This window comes from Arachis duranensis, chromosome 9 (assembly GCF_000817695.3).
Source record: "Arachis duranensis cultivar V14167 chromosome 9, aradu.V14167.gnm2.J7QH, whole genome shotgun sequence".
Lineage (NCBI taxonomy): Eukaryota > Viridiplantae > Streptophyta > Magnoliopsida > Fabales > Fabaceae > Arachis > Arachis duranensis.
The window spans coordinates 71,897,550-71,921,368 of NC_029780.3; the positions used below are offsets into that span (position 1 = coordinate 71,897,550).

A 23,819-nucleotide genomic window follows, 5' to 3' on the forward strand; every position below is an offset into this window, starting at 1 on the left:
CAGAATATCACAGACAAGGTTTAGACCTTCCGGATTCTCTTGAATGCCGCCATCAATTCTAGCTTATACCACGAAGATTCCGGTTAAAGAATCCAAGAGATATCCATCCAATCTAAGGTAGAACGGAGGTGGTTGTCAGGCACACATTCATAGGTGAGAATGATGATGAGTGTCACGGATCATCACATTCATCAAGTTGAAGAACAAGTGATATCTTAGAACAAGAACAAGCAGAATTGAATAGAAGAACAATAGTAATTGCATTAATACTCGAGGTACAGCAGAGTTCCACACCTTAATCTATGGTGTGTAGAAACTCCACCGTTGAAAATACATAAGAACAAGGTCTAGGCATGGCCGAGAGGCCAGCCCCCAAAACGTGATCAAAAGATTCAAAGATTCAAAGATGATCAAAGGATCTAAAGATGAAAATACAATAGTAAAAAGTCTTACTTATAGAGAACTAGTAGCCTAGGGTTTACAAAGATGAGTAAATGACATAAAAATTCACTTCCGGGCCCACTTGGTGTGTGCTTGGGCTGAGCAATGAAGCAAGGGAGGTCAGAATCCAACAGCATCTGCAGTCCTTTTTAGTCTCTGAATCAGATTTTTGCTCAAGTCCCTCAATTTCAGCCAGAAAATACATGAAATCACAGAAAAACACACAAACTCATAGTAAAGTCCAGAAAAGTGAATTTTAACTAAAAACTAATAAAAATATACTAAAAACTAACTAGATCTTACTAAAAACATACTAAAAACAATGCCAAAAAGCGTACAAATTATCCGCTCATCAGTTCTCGATCATGTTGGAATAGAATCCAGTGATCCTTTTGCGTCTGTCACTATGCCCAACACTCGCGAGTTTGAAGCTCGTCACAGTCATCCCTTCCCAGATCCTACTCAGAATACCACAAACAAGGTTTAGACTTTCCGGATCTTAGGAATTGCCACCAATAATCCTAGCTTATACCACGAAAACTCTGGATGCACGAATTCAAACACTCTGTTGTCAAGAGAGGTACTCAAATTCGTGAACCAGGAACCCAAGAGATATACATTCAATCTAAGATAGAATAGAGGTGGTTGTTAGGTACGCAATCATAAGTTGAGAATAGTGATGAGTGTCACAGATCATCACATTCATCTTGTTTAAGTGCGAATGAATATCTTAGAATGGAAACAAGCGTGATTGAATAGAAAACAATGGTTATTGCATTAATCCATCGAGACACAGCAGAGCTCCTCACCCCCCAACAATGGATTTTAGAGACTCATGCCGTAGAGATACAATATAAAATGTGAAAATGTTATGAGGTACAAAATAAATCTCTAAATGTAGTTTCTATACTCAACTAGTAACCTAGGTTTACAGAAAATGAGTAAACTAAGATAAGTAGTGTAAAAATCCACTTATAGGGCCCACTTGGTGTGTGCTTGGGCTAAGCATTGGAGCTTTCATATGCATAGGCTATTCTTGCAGTTAAACGCCAGCTTTGGTGCCAGTTTGGACGTTTAACTCCAACTTTTATGCCAGTTCTGGCGTTTTGACGCCAGAAAAGGGCAGAGAGCTGGCGTTTTGATGCCAATTTATGTTGTCAAAACTCACTCAAAGTATGGACTATTATATATTTCTGAAAAGTCCTGGATGTCTACTTTCCAACAAAATTGGGAGCGCGCCATTTGGAGTTCTGTAGCTCCAGAAAATCTACTTCGAGTGCAGGGAGGTCAGAATCCAACAACATCTGCAGTCCTTTTTCAGCCTCTGAATCAGATTTTTGCTCAGGTCCCTCAATTTCAGCCAGAAAATACCTAAAATCACAGAAAAACACACAAACTCATAGTAAAGTCCAGAAATATGATTTTTGCACAAAAACTAATAAAAATATACTAAAAAGTGGCTAATTCCTACTAAAAACTATATGAAAATACCCCCAAAAAACGTATAAAATATCCACTCATCACAACACCAAACTTAAACTGTTGCTTATCTTCAAGCAACTAGATGAATGAAATAGGCCAAAAATGAAAATCAAGAGGCAATAGCATCTCAGAGTGTACATGAAGCTCAAATTCTAATTAGATGAGCGGGACTAGTAGCTTTTTGCTTCTGAATAGTTTTGGCATCTCCATTTATCCTTTGAAGTTATGAATGACTGGCATCTATAGGAACTCTAAATTCAAATAGTGTTATTGATTCTCCTAGTTTAGCATGTTGATTCTTGAACACAGCTACTTTATGAGTCTTGGTCGTGGCCCTAAGCATTATGTTTTCCAGTATTACCACCGAATACATAAATGCCACAGACACATAACTGAGTGAACCTTTTCAGATTGTGACTCAACTTTGCTAAAGTCCCTAGTCAGAGGTGTCCAGAGTTCTTAAGCACACTCTTTTTGTGTTGGATCACGACTTTAACCACTTAGTCTTAAGATTTTCACTTGGACGCATGCCACAAGCACATGGTTAGGGACAGCTTGATTCAGCTGCTTAGGCCATGATTTTATGCTTGTAGGCCCTCCTATCCATTGATGCTCAAAACCTTGGATCCTCTTCACCCTTGCCTTTTGGTTTAAAGGGTTATTGGCTTTTTCTGCTTGCTTTCTTCTTTTTTTCTCTTTTTTTTGATTTGTTCTTCACTGCTTTCTCTTGCTTCAAGAATCAATTCTATGATTTTTCAGATTATCAACAACATTTCTTTTTTTTTTCATCATTCTTTCAAGAGCCAATAATTTTAACATTCATAAACTTCACCATCAAAATTTATGCACTGTTCAAGCATTCATTCAGAGAATAAAGAGTATTGTCACCACATATAAATAATTTGAATTTTTCTTATTAAGAACTCGAAAATAAAATTGCTTCCTTATTCTAAAAATCTGCTATTTTATTCATGTTTAATGATGATGAGAAAAATAAATTATAGCTTACTTGGGGATAAAATTAAAAATAAAAAATAAGGACACTAATTACTACTATTCCTATGACTCTAAAAAATAGATTTCTAACAGAAGAGTTATCACAAAGTTAAGATTAGGACTCAACAACTTTTATTTTGGGAGGTGGATGCTCCTTCATTCTATAGGGTGTCTGGCCCTTCAAGAGGTAGCTTCCGGGGCTTCAGCTCCTGCAGATCACGCCCTTGCTTCTCCTGTTCCTTAAGCAGCTTGCATAGCATGCTATTTTGATTTTGCTATTCTTCTTTCATTTGATCCATAGCTTCTTGTAGCTTGGTAATAGATGCTTCTAAGCGGTTTCAATAGTCAATCTGTGAGATTTCTGGGAGGAACTCTTGCACCCTCCTTTTGATGGGAATGTCTTGCACTTGTTGCCCTTCTATTGACTTTTTTGTGATTGGGAGATCAACTGAGATATACTCATCTACTCCCATTCTTACTCTAGCATTTTTACATAACAGAGAAATCAAGCTTGGGTATGCCAATTTGGCTTCAGTGGAGTTCTTGTTTGCAATTGTATAAATCTCACAAGCAATCAGATGATGAACTTCCACTTTGTTTCCATCATAAAGCAATGGATCATCACTGCTCTTTTAACAGTGACCTCAGAGCAGTTGCTGGTGGATAGTATGGAACACCCAATAAAATCCAGCCAGCCTTTAGCAACTGGTTTGAGATCCCCTCTCTTGAGTTGAATTGGGACATTCTTTGTGTTGGTTACCCACTTGGCTCCAGGGATGCATATGTCCTCTAGAACTTGGTCCAAGCGCTTATCTTGATTCACAATTCTCCTATTAAAGGATTCCGGGTCATCTTGTAGTTGAGGAAGCTTGAAGATCTCTCTTATACTGTCATGGTGGAAGTGATAATCTTCCCTCTGACCATAGTTCGGAAGGTATAGAAAGTGGTTCCAAACATTCTTTGTTTATCTGTTTGCCACAGATTTGAGTAGAATTCCTGAACCATGTTTCTTTCCACCTTTGTCTCAGGATTAGCTAGGATTTCCCAGCCTCTGTTTTGAATTTGCTCTTGGATATCCGGATATTCACCTTCTTTCAGATCAAATTTAACTTTCGGGATCACTGACCTCAGACCCATTATTTTATAATAATGGTCTACATGTTCTTTGGTAAAGAACCTCTCTTGCTTCCAAAGTGGTTTTGGAATATTCTCTTTCTTGCCTCTTGAGGTGGTTTGTTTTTCCATGGGGGCCACGTTCTTGGTGAGTCTTGGCTCAGTGATCACAAAAAGCACACCAAACTTAGAGGTTTGCTTGTCCTCAAGCAAAAAGAAAGGAAAGGAGAGGAAGAGAGGGAGAGACAATTTCGAATGGTGGAGGAAAGGGGATGGCCGAATGGGAATATAAAGGGGAGAGGGGTGGGTTCAAAAATTTTGAAAAAGATATGATAGAAGATATGATTTGTAAAAAGATAGTTATGATATGCAAAAGATTTATTTTTAAAATTGAAAAGATAAGAGAGAAATTTGAAAAAGATAAATCTAATTTTGAAAAGATAGTGTGATGGGTTGAAAAAGATTTGGAACGAGTTTAAAAAGATATATGCATTTTTGGAAAAGATTTAAAAAGAAATTAAAAAGATATATGAGTTTTGCCAAAGATTTTGAAAGAAATAGAAAATTATTTTTAGGATTAAGAAATTTTTGAAATTGAAATTGAAAGATCAGGATTTGTAACATGTTCATGCAAGAAAGGTGGAAAGAAATATTAAAATTTGAAAAAAATCTGAGTTGGGAACAAGAACCTCCTCCCCTCCCTGTTCCTGGCGTTAAACGCCCAGGAGTAGCATGTTTTGGGCATTTAACGCCCAATTGTTGCCGGTTTTGGGCGTTTAAACGCCCAGCCAGGTACCCTGGCTGGTGTTTAAACACTAGTTTTCCTTTCTTACTGGGTGTTTAAATGCCCAACCAGGTACCCTGGCTGGCGTTTAAATGCCGGAATTCCTTTGTCACTGGGTGTTTTTCTAAATGCCTAGGATGCTGCAAGTCTGGCGTTAAACGCCCAGAATGGCACCCATTCTGGCGTTTAACGCCCAAAAATGCTCCTTACTGGCGTTCTTCTGCTAGTGAGCATCTTTTCTCTATTTTCCGCTCTGAATTCTTCTGTAACTCTGTGAACTCCTGTAATAGAAGATAAATTTTGTATCAAACTCTTATCATTACTAAAAAAAAATATATGCTTAACCAATGGCTGGGTTGCCTCCCAGCAAGTGCTTCTTTATTGTCTTTAGCTGGACATCACTGAATGTTATTCTAGTCTCAGTTTTGAGCACTCTTGCTCAATATTTCTTTCAAGATAGTGTTTGACTCTTTGTCCATTAACAATGAATCTTTTATCAGAGTCAGTATCTTGAAGCTCCACATATCCATATGGTGACACACTTGTAATCACATATGGTCCCCTCCACCGGGATTTTAATTTCCCAGGGAATAATCTGAGTCTAGAGTTGAATAGCAGGACCTTTTGTCCTGGTTCAAAGACTCTGGATGACAATTTCTTGTCATGCCATCTTTTTGCTTTCTCCTTGTAAATTTTTGTATTTTCAAAAGCATTGAGCCTGAACTCCTCTAGTTTATTCAACTGGAGCAAAAAATTTTGAGCAAAAAATTTTTGCAGAATCACAAGCATGTGTTTGTTAAACAAGTCAATTAAAATGCAACAACCCACCGAACCGAAACTTCTTCAGAAAAAAGAACCAAAATAAAAAAACTTACCGGAAGGATAGTTAATATTTTTGTTGTATTCTGTGCTGGCATGGGAAAGGGAAAGTATTGGACACTTGCCTTTGACAAGAGAATTATAAAGGAAGGATAGTTAATATTTTTGTTGATTGAAAGATGATCATCATTTTACTAAACACATGAACAATATGAATATATCTTCAGACGGACGGGAACTCTCTTGTGTGGTAAAATCTGTAAGAGCGACAAAAAAGAAATGAAGCCGAAGCACGGAATGAAAATCAACAAACAACAAATCTAGAAATCGCAGAAGATTGAAGGAAGCACAAAGAGTGAAGAGAATAGACATTAACGGAGGGAATTGAGAGCGGACAAACTAAAGCAGTAACTAGATAAAAATATTTGTACATTTCAGTGTAATTAAATCAAATTTCTTTTTTATTCTCAAATTCTCTTTCACTCTATGACTTATTGGCTCTTTCTTTTCTCTACAGCTAATTTAGCATCAAGGTTTATGAATCTGGTTGCCTAGTAGGCCTTGTGTTCCAATTCCATGGGCAAATGATAGGCCTTACCATACACAAGTTGGTATGGAGAAGTTCCTATAGGAATCTTGAATGCTGTTCTGTATGCCCACAGAGCATCATCAAAGCTTTTTGCCCAATCCTTTCTACGGGCCATTACAGTCCTTTCCAGGATCCTCTTTAGTTCTCTATTAGAGACCTCAACTTGCCCATTTGTCTGTGGAAGATACGGAGTTTCCACCTTGTGGCTAATTCTATACCGGACCATGGCAGAGTAAAGTTGTTTATTGTAGAAATGAGTGCTTCCATCACTAATTAATACTCTAGGGACACCAAATCTACTGAAGATGTGTTTCTGGAGGAACTTTATCACTATTTTAGTATCATTAGTGGGTGTTGCAATTGCCTCTACCCATTTAGATACATAGTCCACTGCCACCGGAATATAAGTGTTTGAGTATGAAGGTGAGAACGGTCCCATGAAGTCAATACCCCATACGTCAAACAATTCAATCTCTAAGATCCCTTGCTGAGGCATGGTGTAACCATGAGGCAGATTACCAGCTCTCTGGCAACTATCACAGTTCCGTACAAACTCTCGGGAGTCTTTATAGAGAGTAGGCCAGTAGAAGCCGCATTGGAGGACTTTTGTGGCTGTTCGCTCACTTCCGAAATGTCCTCCATACTGTGATCCATGGCAATGCCAAAGGATCCTCTGCGCTTCTTCTCTAGGCACACATCCACGGATTATTCCGTCTGCGCATCTCTTAAAGAGATATGGTTCATCCCACAAGTAGTACTTTACATCAGAAATTAGTTTTTTTGTTTGTTGCCTGCTGTACTCCTTGGGTATGAACCTTGCAGCCTTATAGTTTGTAATGTCTGCAAACCATGGTACTTCCTAAATGGCAAGGAGTTGCTCATCAGAGATCTCAGTAATGGGGAGGGACGCCCCTTCTACTGGTTCTATCCGGGATATGTGATCTGCTACTTGGTTTTCTGTCCCTTTTCTGTCTCTTATTTCTATATCAAACTCTTGCTGAAGCAATACCCACCTTATGAGCCTAGGTTTTGAATCCTGCTTTGTGAGTAGATATTTAAGAGCAGCATGGTCAGTGTACACAATCACCTTTGATCCTACTAAATAGGATCTGAACTTGTTAATAGCATAAACCACTGCAAGCAATTCCTTTTCTGTGGTTGTGTAATTCTTCTGTGCATCATTTAGAACACGGCTGGCATAGTAGATGACATGCAGAAGTTTGTCATGCCTTTGTCCCAATACTGCACCAACGGCATGGTTACTGGCATCACATATTAGTTCAAATGGTAATGTCCAGTTTGGTGCAGAAATGACTGGTGCTGTAACCAGCTTGGCTTTCAGGGTCTCAAACACCTACAGACACTCTGTGTCAAATATAAATGGCATGTCAATAGCTAGAAGATTACTTAGAGGTTTTGCGATTTTTGAAAAATCCTTTATAAACCTCCTATAGAATCATGCATGCCCTAGAAAGCTTCTGATTGCCTTAACATTGGCAGGTGTTGGTAATTTTTCAATTACCTCTACCTTAGCTTGATCCACCTCTATTCCTCTGTTTGAAATCTTGTGCCCAAGGACAATCCCTTCAGTCACCATAAAGTGACATTTTTCCCAGTTTTAAACCAGGTTAGTCTCTTGGCACCTTTTTAGAACAAGTGTCAAGTGATCAAGACATGAGCTGAATGAGTCTCCATATACTGAGAAGTCATCCATGAAGACTTCCAGAAATTTCCCCACCATATCAGAGAAAATAGAGAGCATGCATCTCTGAAAGGTTGCAGGTGCATTACACAGCCCAAATGGCATCCTTCTGTAGGCAAATACTCCAGATGGGCATGTGAATGCTGTTTTCTCTTGATCCTGAGGATCTACTGCAATTTGGTTGTAGCCTTAATAGCCATCCAAAAATCAGTAATAATCATGACCTGCTAGTCTTTCTAGAATCTGGTCTATGAATGGTAAAGGAAAATGATTCTTTCTAGTGGCTGTATTGAGTCTTTTGTAGTCAATACACATGCGCCACCCTGTAACTGTTCTTGTGGGAACTAGTTCATTTTTCTCATTATGAACTACTGTCATGCCTCCTTTCTTGGGGATGACTTGGACAGGGCTTACCCAGGGACTATCAGAAATTGGATAAATAATCTCAGCCTCTAATAATTTAGTGACCTCTTTCTACACCACTTCCTTCATGGCTGGATTTCAGCCGCCTTTGTGGTTGAACCACTGGCTTAGCATTATCCTCCAAGAGAATCTTGTGCATGCATCTGGCTTGGCTAATGCCCTTAAGATCACTTATGGACCACCCCAAGAGCTGTCTTGTGTGTCCTTAGCACTTGAATCAGCGCTTCCTCTTCCTGTGGCTTTAAAGTAGAGCTTATGATCACAGGAAAAGTGTTGTCTTCTTCCAGAAATGTATATATCAGGGATGGTGGCAGTGGTTTGAGCTCTGGTTTGGGGGGCTTTTCCTCTAATTGAGGAGTTTTCAGAGGTTCTTCTAATTCATCTGGCTCCTCTAGATCAGGCTGAACATCTTTAAATATATCCTCTAGCTCTGATTCGAGATTTTCAGTCATATTGACTTCTTCTACCAGAGAGTCAATAAGATCAACTTTCATGCAGTCTTTTGGTGTGTATGGATGCTGCATAGGTTTGACAGCATTCAACTTAAACTCATCTTCATTGACTCTCAGGGTCACTTCTCCTTTTTGAACATCAATGAGAGTTCGGCCAGTTGCTAGGAAAGGTCTTCCTAGAATGAGAGTTGCACTCTTGTGCTCCAACATTTCCAACACTACAAAGTCAGTGGGGAAGACAAATGGCCCAACTTTGACAATCATGTCTTCAATTATGCCTGATGGGTATTTAATGGAGCCATCAGCAAGTTGAAGATAGATCCGGGTTGGTTTGATCTCTTCTGTCAAATCAAGCAATCTGATAGTGGATGTAGGGATTAGGTTGATATTTGCCCCAAGATCACATAGAGCTGTCTTGGTACAAATTCCCTCTAATGTGCATGGTATCATAAAGCTTTCGGAGTCCTTAAGCTTTTTTGGTAAGCTCTTTAGAATGAATGCACTGCATTCCTCAGTAAGAAAAACTTTTTCAGTTTCTCTCCAATCCTTCTTATGGCTTAAGATCTCTTTCATGAACTTAGCATAGGAAGGTATTTGCTCAAGTGCTTCTGCAAACGGAATCTTTATTTCAAGAGTCCTGAGATAGTCTACAAAGTGGGCAAATTGCTTATCTTGTTCCGCTTGGCGGAGTTTTTGAGGATAAGGTATTTTGGCTTTATATTCTTCAACTTTGGTTGCTGCAGGTTTATTTCCTACAGAAGCAGGCTGAGACGCCTTCTTGAGGGAGTTATTATCAGCACTTGTAGGTGTCTCATCCCTTACTGGCGTTTGAACGCCAGGATTAGGTGTTGGATTGGCATTTAACGCCAGATTCCTACCCTGTTCTGGCGTTTTGACGCCAGAATTGAACATGGAATTGGCGTTTGACGCCAACTTTTCACCCTTTTCTGGCGTTTGAACGCCAGAACTGGGCGTCCACTGGGCGTTCAATGCTAGTTTGTCACCCTTTTCTGGCATTTAAATGCCAGAATCCTTCCTCTCTAGGCTCTTATTGTCCTTAGAGGGATTTTGGGTAGCATACTGTTTGTCCTCTGTCAACTGTTCTTTTCAGCTGTTCTTTTCTTGACTTTCTGCTGCTTTAAGTTGATGTATTTAATATTTTTCCACTCCTTAATTGAACAGCTTGACATTCTTCTGTTACTTGTTTAGATAACTGTTGTCTTCTCTGGTCAAGTTGTGCTTCCATATTCTTATTAGCATCCCGAGTATCTTGTAAAATTTCTTTAAATTCTGCTAACTGTTTTGTCAGAGTAAGTAATTGCTGGTTGAGTTCAGCAACTTTTTCTGGAGGACTAAGGCCAGTAGATACTGCTTTAGCCTCTTCCTTCATAGAGGACTCACTGCTCAAGTACAGATACTAATTTCTAGCAACAGTATCTATAAGCTCTTGAGCCTCTTCAATTGTCTTTCTCATGTGTATAGATCCACCAGCTAAGTGGTCTAGAGATATCTGAGCTTTTTCTGTAAGCCCATAGTAGAAAATGTCTAACTGCACCCATTCTAAAAACATTTCAGAGGGGTATTTCCTCAGCATCTCTCTGTACCTCTCCCAGGCGTTGTAAAGGGATTCATTATCCTCTTGTTTAAAGCATTAGATGTCCAGCCTTAGCTATGTCATCCTCTTGGGAGAGAAATATTGATTCAGAAATTTTTTTTGACAGCTGTTTCTATGTCCTTATGCTGGCCTTAGGTTGGTTATTTAACCACCTCTTAGCTTGGTCTTTTACAGCAAATAGAAATAGTAATAATCTGTAGACATTCTGGTCTACTTCCTTATCAGGTACTATGTCAGCAATTTGTAAGAACTGTGCCAGAAACTCAGTAGGTTCTTCCTGTGGAAAACCGGAATACTGGTAATTTTGCTACACCATGATAATGAGCTGAGGATTCAACTCAAAACTACTGACTCTGATGGAGGGTATACAGATAGTACTCCCATATGAAGCAGTAGCGGGGTTAGCATATGACCCCAGATTCCTTCTAGACTGTTCATTTCCACTTAGTTCCATGATGGAGAAAGGGAGATGATGTGGATTTATTTTATTTATTTTATATATAGAAGTTTTGAAAAAAAGATATGATTGAAAAGATATGATTGAAGAACAATTTAAAAAAAGATTTGATTTTTAAAATTGATGACTAATTTAATGCAAAATTTTCGAAAATTGGAGGAAAAACACCAAGGAACACCAAACTTAAAAATTTTAAGATCAAAACACAAGAAGGACTCAAGAACATAAAAAAAACACCAAACTTAAAATTTTTAGAAAACCAAAAATAAATTTTTGGAATTTAAATAAAAACTAACAAGAAAACACCAAACTTAAAACATGCAACTAGACTCAAACAGAAAAATCTAAAAGAAAAATAATAATTTATTTTTTTTGAAAAATTTTGAAAAGAAAATAAAAGACTCTGACCCAAAAGATGAAATTTTCCTAATCTAAGCAACAAGATGAACCGTCAGTTGTTCAAACTCGAACAATCCCCGGCAATGGCGGTAAAAACTTGGTGCACGAAATTGCAATCACACTTGCAATTCCGCACAACTAACCAGCAAGTGCACTGGGTCGTCCAAGTAATACCTTACGTGAGTAAGGGTCGATCCCACGGAGATTGGCGGCTTGAAGCAAGCTATGGTTACCTTGTAACTCTTTGTCAGGAGATTAATAATGAAAAGGGTTTTTGTTTGCAATATAATAGAAGAGCATGAAATAAAAGGTACTTGTGGTTCAATAATGGATAATAGGTTGGAGTTTTAGAGATGCTCTATCATCTGAATCTCTACTTTCCTACTATCTTCTTCTTCACGCATGCAAGGCTCCTTCCATGGCAAGCTGTGTATAGGGTGTCATCCGTTGTCAATGGCTACTTTCCATCCTCTCAATGAAAATGGTCCATGTGTGCTGTCACCGCACGGCTAATCATCTGTCGGTTCTCAATCATGTTGGAATAGAATCCAGTGATCCTTTTGCGTCTCTCACTACACCCAACACTCGCGAGTTTGAAGCTCGTCACAGTCATCCCTTCCCATATCTTACTCGAAATACCACAGACAAGGTTTAGACTTTTCAGATCACAGGAATGGCCGCCAATAATCCTATCTTATACCACTGATGAGCGGATAATTTATACGCATTTTGGCATTATTTTTAGTATGTTTTAGTTAGTTTTTTTATATTTTTATTAGTTTTTAGTTAAAATTCACTTTTCTGGACTTTACTACGAGTTTGTGTGTTTTTCTGTGATTTCAGGTATTTTCTGGCTGAAATTGAGGGACCTGAGCAAAAATCTGATTCAGAGGCTGAAAAGGACTGCAGATGCTGTTGGATTCTGACCTCCCTGCGCTCAAAGTAAATTTTCTTAAGCTACAGAAGCCCAATTGGCGCGCTCTCAACTGCTTTGGAAAGTAGACATCTTGGGCTTTCCAGCAATGTATAATAGTCTATACTTTGCTTGAGATTTGATGGCCCAAACAAGCGTTCCAACTCAGCTCAAGAATTCTAGCGTAAAACGATGGAACTGGCACAAGAATGGGAGTTAAACGCCCAAACTGGCACAAAAGCTGGCGTTTAACTCCAAGAAGAGTCTCTACACGAAAAGCTTCAATGCTCAGCCCAAGCACACACCAAGTGGGCCCAGAAGTGGATTTTTATGTCATTTACTCATCTTTGTAAACCCTAAGCTACTAGTTCTCTACAAATAGGACCTTTTGCTATTGTATCTTCGTCTTTTGATCACTTGAGTCTTTTGATCATGTTTTTATGATTGAACCCTCTTTGGGAGGCTGGCCATTTGGCCATGCCTAGACCTTGTTCTTATGTATTTTCAACGGTGGAGTTTCTACACGCCATAGATTAAGGTGTGGAGCTATGCTGTACCTCGAATATTAATACAATTACTATTGTTCTTCTATTCAATTTATCTTATTCTTGTTCTAAGATATCACTTGTTCCTCAACTTAATGAATGTGATGATCCGTGACACTCATCATCATTCTCACCTATGAACGTGTGCCTGACAACCACCTCCGTTCTACCTTAGATTGAGTGGATATCTCTTGGATTTCTTAACCGGAATCTTCGTGGTATTAGCTAGAATTGATGGTGGCATTCAAGAGAATACGGAAGGTCTAAACCTTGTCTGTGGTATTCTGAGTAGGATTCGAGGATTGAATGACTGTGACGAGCTTCAAACTCGCGATTGTGGGGCGTTAGTGACAGACGCAAAAGAATCACTGGATTTTATTCCGACATGATCGAGAACCGACAGCTGAATAGCCGTGCTGTGACAGAGCGCGTTGAACATTTTCACTGAGAGGACGGGACTGTAGCCATTGACAACGGTGATGCCCAACATACAGCTTGCCATGGAAAGGAGTAAGAAGGATTGGATGAAGACAGTAGGAAAGCAGAGAGACGGAAGGGACAAAGCATCTCCATAAGCTTATCTGAAATTCTCACCAATGAATTACATAAGTATCTCTATCTTTATTTTATGCTTTATTCATAAATCATTCATAACCATTTGAATCTGCCTGACTGAGATTTACAAGATGACCATAGCTTGCTTCATACCAACAATCTCCGTGGGATCGACTCTTACTCGCGTAAGGTTTATTACTTGGACGACCCAGTACACTTGTTGGTTAGTTGTGCGAAGTTGTGATAAAGAGTTGAGATTGCAATTGAGCGTACCATGTTGATGGCACCATTGATGATCACAATTTCGTGCACCAACCACGAAGACTCTGGACGCACAAATTCGAACACTCTGTTGTCAGGAGAGGTACTCTAATTCGTGAACCAGGAACCCAAGAGATATACATTCAATCTAAGATAGAACGAAGGTGGTTGTCAGGCACGCGTTCATAAGTTGATAATGGTGGTGAGTGTCATGGATCATCACATTCATCATATTTAAGTGCGAATGAATATCTTAGAATGGAAACAAGCGTGATTGAATAGAAAATAGTGGTAATTGCATTAATCCATCGAGACACAGCAGAGCTCCTCACCCCCAACAATGGAGTTTAGAGACTCATGCCATAGAGATACAATGTAAAATGTGAAAATATCATGAGGTACAAAATAAATCTCTAAAAGTAGTTTTTATACTCAACTAGCAACCTAGGTTTACAGAAAAATGAGTAAACTAAGATAGGTAGTGCAGAAATCCACTTCTAGGGCCTATTTGGTGTGTGCTTGGGCTGAGCATTGGAGCTTTCATGTGCATAGGCTATTCCTAGAGTTAAACGCCAGCTTTGGTGCCAGTTTGGGCGTTTAATTCCAACTTTTATGCCAGTTCTAGCATTTTGACGCCAGAAAAGGGCAGAGAGCTGGTGTTTTGACGCCAATTTACATCATCAAAACTCGCTTAAAGTATAGACTATCATATATTACTGGAAAGCCCTGGATGTCTACTTTCCAACGCAATTAAGAGCGTGTCATTTGGAGTTCTGTAGCACCAGAAAATTTACATCGAGTGCAGGGAGGTCAGAATCCAACAACATCTGCAGTCCTTTTTCAGCCTCTGAATCAGATTTTTGCTCAGGTACCTCAATTTCAGCTAGAAAATACCTGAAATCACAGAAAAATACACAAACTCATAGTAAAGTCTATAAATATGATTTTTCACAAAAACTAATAAAAATATACTAAAAAGTGACTAAATCCTACTAAAAACTATATGCAAATACCCCCAAAAAGCGTATAAAATATCCGCTCATCAATGCACGTCTATTCTAGCTAATGAATCTAATACACCTTGAGAAATATTTGGTTGTTCAATGAACGGATCATCAAATTCTACTATAGAATTTAGGTTATGAGTTAATATATTTGTGGTAATAACTTGATTTTCATCATTGGTTTGAGTTTCATAGAATTGTGTGCCTTTAGGAAGAATGCATACCGGTAATATAGTTAACTATATAGGCTTAAGTTCATCCAGCACTGTGTATGAAAAAAATAAAAATGTAGGATTGACTAAAAAAATTTAGAATAAAACACTAGAACATTTATCTTTAACATTTTGACCCTAGGTGGAGCCCATGGGCAAAAGAACGAAAATACCCCTCACCCACTTAACCAAAAAAGTAACTCACCCCCTGCTCCTCACTTGGAAATTCCATTCAATTCCCCTTTTAGAGTGAGAGAGAGCCACGAGAAAGGGAAGAAGAAAAGAGAACCAAAGCCCTAAGACTATTCATTCCCTTCTTCAATCTCACTTTTCTCTCAAATCGAAGCTCCAATTGAAGATCCGTTTGTAGCCACGCTTTCATCTCATCATCTTCTTCAATTCTATCTAACTTTTGCAGTGAGTACTTGCGAGAACTCTTACCCATTTTTGTTTTCCTCACTAAATTTGCATTTTGGTAGTGTGAGGTATTGAAGTTTATGATTTTGATACTTTAAGGGAAGCTCAGGCACATTTTCTAGTGGAGTTTTAACCCAAGAGCATGTAAAACAAGGTAAGAAAACTCTTTATCTCTATTTCTCTAATTTTGTGTAAAAAACCCAAGTGTGAATGCTTGAAAGTTCATGTAATTAGATTGAATGATAGTGATGGCTTGCTTGGTTTGAGTTAGCCTGATTGGGGAGAACATGGTAGAGGCTTGGGTTGACCGAAAGGTAAGGATCAAGGGGTTGGAACTGGCCGTCAACGAAAGTATGGGTTTTGGCTTAGGGTAAACATTATATAACGCTATGTGAAAATCTAGGTTAGAAGAACCTATGATATTGTTGAATAATTGATGTTGTTGATTGATGATGGTTTAATTGAATAATTGAGTGAATTTGTGGTTTGATTGATTATAGATGATTTAGTATGATTATGTGGTTTGATTGACTATTGATGGTTGAATGAAAATTGGGCCAGAGGTTGTGATTTGGCGAGTTATACCCATATTGAATAAGTTTTTCGGCTGGAGGCCGTGATTGAGTAAGTTTTGGTAACTTTGGCAAAATTAATTGTATTGTGGTATAATGGTTGAGCTATATGCATTGATTTTGTTGTGGTATGATATTGAGCTTGGAATTGATGTAAATTGGAAGTGGTTAATTAATAAGAATTGGTTGGTTAATTAATGTAAATTGGAAATGGTTAATTGATGGAAATTGGATCTTTTGGGTCTTGAATGGCTAGGATATAATTTAAGGATCGGGATTGATGATTGAGTGTATAAGATGCCTAAGATTAAGGGTTATGGATGTTAGAAGAGGTGAATTTCAGAAATGACAAAAATGAATTGTGCATAAATTTTTTGGGTAAGTTAGTGATTTTGGCCAACTTCGACGGGTCATAACTTGGCGCTCGAAGTTTGGATTTGAGTAAAATTTAACTTGAATTAAAATTTAGAATGTCTACTTTAAAATCGTCAAAGAATGGAGGAAAAATAATTTTTGTAGCAAACATTAGGGGTGTTTGAAAATTGGTGTTTAAAACTGAATTATTCAGAATTTGCAGAATTGATGGCTGAACTAGGTTCTGTGCGTACACACGATGCCCAATCCTTGCGAGACTAGTTTCAGGTTCCGCGCATATACACGAGGCATGCGTATGCACGACCCCAATATTTTTTCTAAAATGTTATTTTTGAACTATTTAGCCATTCTGAAAAGTTTGTAACTCCCTTTAATCTCCGTTTAGAGTCGAATAACCAATTTTAATCCTTGAATATATTAAGGGATAATATAATGAATAGAATTGATTAATTTTCAAATAAACACTTGGTTAACCGAATAAAAATGTTGTGGGAATGGTTGTAAACTTTGGATAATTAATAAATAATTAATCAATAAATTAATTATTATTCAAAAAAAATTAGAAAATTAAATTTGATAAGTTATAAGTGTAAAAATATTTAAAATATGAATTTCGACATTAATTTTAAAAGTTTTGACCTAAAATTGGGCTAACGGGCTAAACCGGTTAGACTGGGCCTGTTTTGAGCCCAAGACCCAACATATATAACACTTGGTTTAGTTTTTTTTTCCTTCCATTCTTCTATTCATGTTGAGAAGATAGATTGAAGAAGAAAACCTAACCCCCAAAATCACCTCCAACTTCAATATTTCGTAACTTTCAATTTGGATCTCTGATTGATGAGCTATTTGTAGCCACGCATTCATCTCAAAATTCTCTTCAGTTCTAACTAAACAAAGTACTAAGGGATTCTGATTTTTATGCGCAGTTCTTCCCTTTACTCTGAATTTAGCTTTTGGTTAATGGGTATTGAGAAAATTGTGTTTTTGATGTTTTAGGTGTTATATAGCACTGGGTTATTATTGGGTTTTACCCTAATCATCAATGGATAAGGTAAGGATTCTCAAAACCTTGTGGTTTGTCACTTTTGTGAACCCTACTTATTAATTTTAGTGAATTATATGGAATTAGATTGAATTTATGTTGAATTGGAGATCGAATTGGTGAATTGGAACACTTGAAATCAAGTTTTGGTGGCTAATTTGAGTTGGAGAGTTAGAGACTTGAGAGAAGAAGAGGTTTTGGTGGTGGTTAAGCTTAGAGAGAAATTGGCCAAGGTATGGGTTTGGTTTTTCGTAGTTAATATATAATGTAACGTAAAAACATAAGTTAGTGAACCTTAAGATATGAATGAACTGAATGAATTATTGATTGAGTTGTATATGTGGTATGAGGATTTAATGATTGTGTATGTGTTGGAGTATGATTTTGTTGATTATAAAAAGATGATGATTGTTGATTTTTAGTGAGGATTGATGAAAAGTATTGTTTGATTTTGTATGGTGGATTTTGGAGTGGAAAGTGTTGAATAAATTGGTTGAGGTATATTTTTGGTATTTTTTAGACTTGGTTGAGTTGTGTGAGAAGTTATGGTATGTGTGTGTGTGTGTGTGTGTGTGTGTGTGTGTGTGTGTGTGTGTAGAAGAAAAAAAAGATTGACGATTTGATGTTGAATTTGGTGGGATATTTACGACGAATTTATTGAATGGATTGTATGGTTGTCAATGTTGGTATGTTATAGAGTTAATGAAAGTATGTGATATTGCGTAGGTGTATTTTGTGTTGAATTGGTTAGGAATTTGGTTAGTTTTGGATTTGGAAAGTTGGAAAACTTGAGATTTGAGTTTTGGTGAAAACATAATTTTTTACCAGCTTCGGCAAGCCATAACTTGGCTTCTGGATCCCCAAATTTTGTGAAACTTATTTTGAATAAAAATTGAGTCCATGAAGTTTATAAACTTTCAAAGAAGAGACTAAAAATAATTTTTAACAAAAACGTTATTCGCGTTTGAAGTTTGGGTTTAAAAACACAATTTTGCAAAAAAAAAAAAAACAGGGACCNNNNACAGGGACCAGAGTGTTGGTGAGACTCATGTGTACGCACGATGGGATGTGCATAAGCACACCATAGGGATTTTTCAAGTTGTGCGTACGTACACCATGATGTGTACGCACAGTACCATGCATACGCACGATTTTTAAACTATCAACCATTACACCAGTTTTTCCAAACCTCTGAAAACTCTGTTTAAAATCCGATGGCTAGGTTTTAGTCTATGGAATAGGAATAGGTTTTTCCTAACCTTAACCAAGAAGGTCTAGGATTTATTATTTTATTTTATTTTTAAATCAAATTACGTTAGATATAAAAGGGAAAAGATTCACCCTTTAGGAGGAGCTTCTCACTTCCGCACTTCTGCACTTTTCTAAACCCTAGTTTTCTCTGTGAAGCATAAGCCACTAAACCTCCTTGGTTAAGATTAGGAGCTCTGTTTATTTCTATCGATTAAGACTATTGTTTTTCTATTTTAATTAATATATTCATTCAGTTTCAAGGATTGCTTTCGTTCTTCATCTTATGAATCTGGGTAGAACGACAGTATAACCCTTATTCTATATGTGTTCTTGTGATTCTTGAAAGAGTTATCTCGCTTGAACAACAGCTTGAAAGCAAATTCCTCCTAAATTGCTAATTACTTGAACTAATTGGTATACATGACATATAATCCTCTTAGCTTTGGGTAATTAGGGTTTTTATGGCCATAAACTAGAATTGAACTTAACCCTCTAATCTACATTAAGTGACCAAGACATTAGCGGTTGATTTGGATTTGAGAAGACTAAATCACTAAAACATTAGGGTTTAGTCAATTACAGTTTGCCATGAAATGAATCTTGCATGATTAAAATAGTTGCTAAGAAAACTTAATCCTATGAATAAACAACTCCAAAACCATAACTACTTTCTCCTATAGATTTCACCTCACTTTTATTATTTGCTTTCTTACTTTCTGAATTTCTGTTTAATGCATTTTATAACCATCAAAACACAACTCTCGGTTAGCCTGACTAAGTGAGTCATTCGACCATAGTTGCTCAGTCCATCAATCCTCGTGGGACCGACCCTCACTCACCTAAGATATTACTTGGTACTACCCGGTGTACTTGCCAGTTAGTTTGTGGATATGAAAAATCCGCGACCAAGTTTTTTGGCGACGTTGCCAGAGATTGACTGTGATTGACAACTAACCGTTGTCTGATTGCTTAGATTAGGTATTCTTAGCTTTTAGTTTTATTTGTTTTTGTTATTTAATTTTCAAAAATTTAGATTTATTTTATTTAAATAAATTTTCCTTACTTTTTGAAATTAAGTTTGGTGTCCCCCTAATAATTTCTATTGTTTTCCCTGATTATTTTTTGATCATTATTTTTTAATTTAATATTTTGATTATATTGTTCCTGATTTATTTTCTTCTTAGTTTATTTTCGAATTTGGTGTCTATTTTCCTGTTTGATTTTTGAATTTTTGGTTTAATTTTTCAGTCTAGTTTGTTTTACTTCTTTTACACAGGATACCTCACTGGAAATTCTTTGTACTCTGACGTAGAGATTTCTAGCTTTTCTTATCTTCTGTTTGTTTATAAGCAGAAATGATTTTGATGCAAAAGGCTGAAGAGTCATTATGGATCGGAATACAAATGAGCCACCTAGGAGAAGTCTTGGCTCATTCACTGTTCCCTCCCCTGATTTCTATGGGAACAACATTATTGTGCCCCCCTGGTGCACGAAATTGTGATCATCAATCGCGCCATCAACATGGTACGCTCAATTGCAGTATCAACTCTTTATCACAACTTCGCACAACTAACCAGCAAATGCACTGGGTCGTCCAAGTAATAAACCTTACGCGAGTAAGGGTCGATCCCACGGAGATTGTTGGTATGAAGCGAGCTATGGTCATCTTCTAAATCTCAGTCAGGCATATTCAAATGGTTATGAATGATTTATGAATAAAGCATAAAATAAAGATAGAGATACTTATGTAATTCATTGGTGAGAATTTCAGTTAAGCGTATGGAGATGCTTTGTCCCTTCCGTCTCTCTACTTTCCTACTGTCTTCATCCAACCCTTCTTACTCCTTTCCATGGCAAGCTGTATGTAGGGTTTCACCGTTGTCAGTGGCTACCTCCCATCCTCTCAGTGAAAATGTTCAACGCACTCTGTCACAGCACGGCTATTCAGCTGTCAGTTCTCGATCATGTCGGAATAGAATCCAGTGATTCTTTTGCGTCTGTCACTAACGCCCCACAATCGTGAATTTGAAGCTCGTCACAGTCATTCATAGGCTTGTTTTCTTGAATTGTCTGCCATCTCTAGTGAGATTCTTGCAGCTTGCACCTCAAAGATCCCTAGCTTCTCCATTACAGAGAGAGGCATGAGGTTTATGCTTTACCCTAGGTCACACAGAGCCTTCTTGAAGGTCATGGTGCCTACTGTACAAGGTATTGAGAACTTCCCAGGGTCCTGTTTCTTTTGAGGTAATTCCTGCCTAGACAAGTCATCCAGTTCTTTGGTGGGCAAAGGGGGTTCAGCCTCCCAAGTCTCATTACCAAATAACTTGTCATTTAGCTTCATGATTGCTCCAAGGTACTTGGCAACTTGCTCTTCAGTGACATCTTCGTCCTCTTCAGAGGAAGAATACTCATCAGAGCTCATGAATGGCAGAAGTAAATCCAATGAAATCTCTATGGTCTCAGTGTGAGCCACAGATTCCCATGGTTCCTCATTAGGGAACTCATTGAAGGCTAGTGGACGTCCATTGAGGTTTTCCTCAGTGGCGTTCACTGCCTCTTCCTCCTCTCCAAATTCGGCCATGTTGATGGCCTTGCACTCTCCTTTTGGATTCTCTTCGGTATTGCTTGGAAGAGTACTAGGAGGGAGTTCAGTAACTTTCTTACTCAGCTGACCCACTTGTGCCTCCAAGTTTCTAATGCAGGACCTTGTTTCAGTCATGAAACTTTGAGTGGTTTTGATCAGATCAGAGGCCATGGTTACTAAGTTAGAGTGGCTCTGCTTAGAATTCTCTGTCTGCTGCTGAGAAGATGATGGAAAAGGCTTACCATTGCTAAACCTGTTTCTTCCACCATTATTGTTGTTGAAACCTTGTTGAGGTCTCTGTTGATTCTTCCATGAAAAATTTGGGTGATTTTTCTATGAAGAATTATAGGTGTTACCATAGGGTTCTCCTAGGTAATTTACCTCTTCCATTGAAGGGTTCTCAGGATCATAAGCTTCTTCTTCAGATGAAGCGTCCTTAGTACTGCCTGGTGCAGCTTGCATTCCAGACAGACTTTGAGAAATCATATTGACTTGTTGAGTCAATATTTTGTTCTGAGCCAGTATGGCATTTAGAGTATCAATCTCAAAAACTCCTTTCTTCTGATTTGTCCCATTGTTCACAGGATTCCTTTCAGAAGTGTACATGAATTGGTTATTTGCAACCATTTCAATGAGTTCTTGAGCTTCTGCAGGCGTCTTCTTCAGATGAAGAGATTCTCCAGCAGAGCTATCCAATGACATCTTGGACAGTTCAGACAGACCATCAAAGAAGATACCCATGATGCTCCATTCAGAAAGCATGTCAGAAGGACACTTTCTGATCAATTGTTTGTATCTTTCCCAAGCTTCATAGAGGGATTCACCTTCCTTCTGTCTGAAGGTTTGGACTTCCACTCTAAGCTTACTCAATTTTTGGGTGGAAAGAACTTTGCCAAGAAGGCATTGACTAGCTTTTCCCAAGAGTTCAGGCTTTCTTTAGGTTGTGAGTCCAACCATATCCGAGCTCTGTCTCTTACAACAAAAAGGAATAGCATAAGTCTGTAGACCTCATGGTCACCCCATTGGTCTTGACAGTGTCACAGATTTGCAAGAATTCAGCTAAAAACTGATGAGGATCTTCCAATGGAAGTCCATGGAACTTGCAATTCTGCTGCATTAGAAAAACTAATTGAGGCTTAAGCTCAAAGTTGTTTGCTCCAATGGCAGGGATAGAGATGCTTCTCCCATAGAAGTCGGGAGTAGGTGCAGTAAAGTCACCCAGCACCTTCCTTGCATTGTTGGCATTGTTGTTGTTTTCGGCTGCCATGTCTTCTTCTTTGAAGATTTCAGTTAGGTCCTCTACAGAGAGTTGTGCTTTAACTTCTCTTAGCTTTCGCTTCAAGGTCCTTTCAGGTTCAGGGTCAGCCTCAGCAACAATGCTTTTGTCTTTGCTCCTGCTCATATGAAAGAGAAAAGAACAAGAAAATATGGAATCCTCTATGTCACAGTATAGAGATTCCTTGAGGTGTCAGAGGAAAAGAAAAATAGAAGAAAGAGGTAGAAAATTCGAACTTATCAAGGAAAGATAGAGTTCGAATTGTGCATTGAGGAATAGTGTTAGTCCATAAATAGAAGGATGTGAGAAGAGGGGAAGAAATTTTCGAAAATAAATTAAAAAGATTTTAAAAAATATTTTGAAAAATACTAATTGATTTTCGAAAACTAAGAGTGGAAAAGAAATCAAGTGATTTTTGAAAAATATTTTGAAATTAGAAATTAAAAAGATATGATTGAAAACTATTTTGAAAAAGGTGTGATTAAAAAGATATGATTGAAAAGTTAATGTTTTAAAAAGATATGATTGAAAAACAGTTTAAAAAGATTTGTTTTTAAAATTAATGACTTGACTAACAAGAAAAGATATGATTCAAACACTAAACCTTTCTCAACAGAAAAGGCAACATTCTTGAAATGTTGAATCAAATCATTAATTGTTAGCAAGTATTTTTGAAAATGGAAAGAAATTGATTTTGAAAAGATATGATTGAAAAGATATGATTTGAAAAAGATTTGATTTTGAAAAATTATGAATGGTATACATCCTGGCGTTTAAACGCCCAGAATGGTATACATCCTGGCGTTTAATGCCAAAAATGCTACCCTTTTGGGCATTAAACGTCCAGCCAGGTACCCTGGCTGGCGTTTAATCGCCAGTTTTCCTTCTTCACTGGGCGTTTTGAATGCCCAGCTTTTTCTGTGTAATTCTTCTGCTGATTGTTCTGAATCTTCAATTCTCTGTATTATTGACTTGAAAAGACATAAATTAAAAATTTTTTGGATTTTTAATGATGAGGAAAAATCAAAATGCAACTAAAATCAAATAAACAATGCATGCAAGACATCAAACTTAGAAGTTTGTATACTACTGACACTAACAAATTGAGAATGCATATGAGAAACAACAAAACACAAAAAAACAATAGAATTTAAAGATCAGAGAAAGTAAATCATCAAGAACAACTTGAAGATCAATGAAGACACATGATAAATGCAAGAAGAACAGAAACATGCAATTGACACCAAACTTAAAATGAGACACTAGACTCAAACAAGAAATATTTTTGGTTTTAATGATTTTGTAAATTTTTTTGGATTTTTCGAAAATCATATGGAGAAGAAAATAAAGAGATTCAAAATTTTTAATAAGAATTCCAGGAATCATGCAATGTTAGTCTAAAGGAATTAGATAAAGAGATTAGACATGGCTAGCCAAGCTTCAGTAGGACATTACATTCAAGAGCTAAATTGAAGAAGATCAATAAGCTTTGGTGATGATAAGAACATCACCTTGAAACACTAGAATTCATTCTTAA

General features: G+C 37.5%; 1 non-coding gene across 1 annotated transcript; it reads left to right on the forward strand.

Moving 5' to 3' along the window:
* Nucleotides 1–21,762: 21,762 nt before the first annotated feature.
* On the forward strand, nt 21,763–21,870 carry LOC127742240 (small nucleolar RNA R71). The gene has a single exon (XR_008003428.1). It is a non-coding gene; the product is annotated as a small nucleolar RNA R71 (small nucleolar RNA).
* The last annotated feature ends 1,949 nt before the right edge of the window (nt 21,871–23,819 follow it).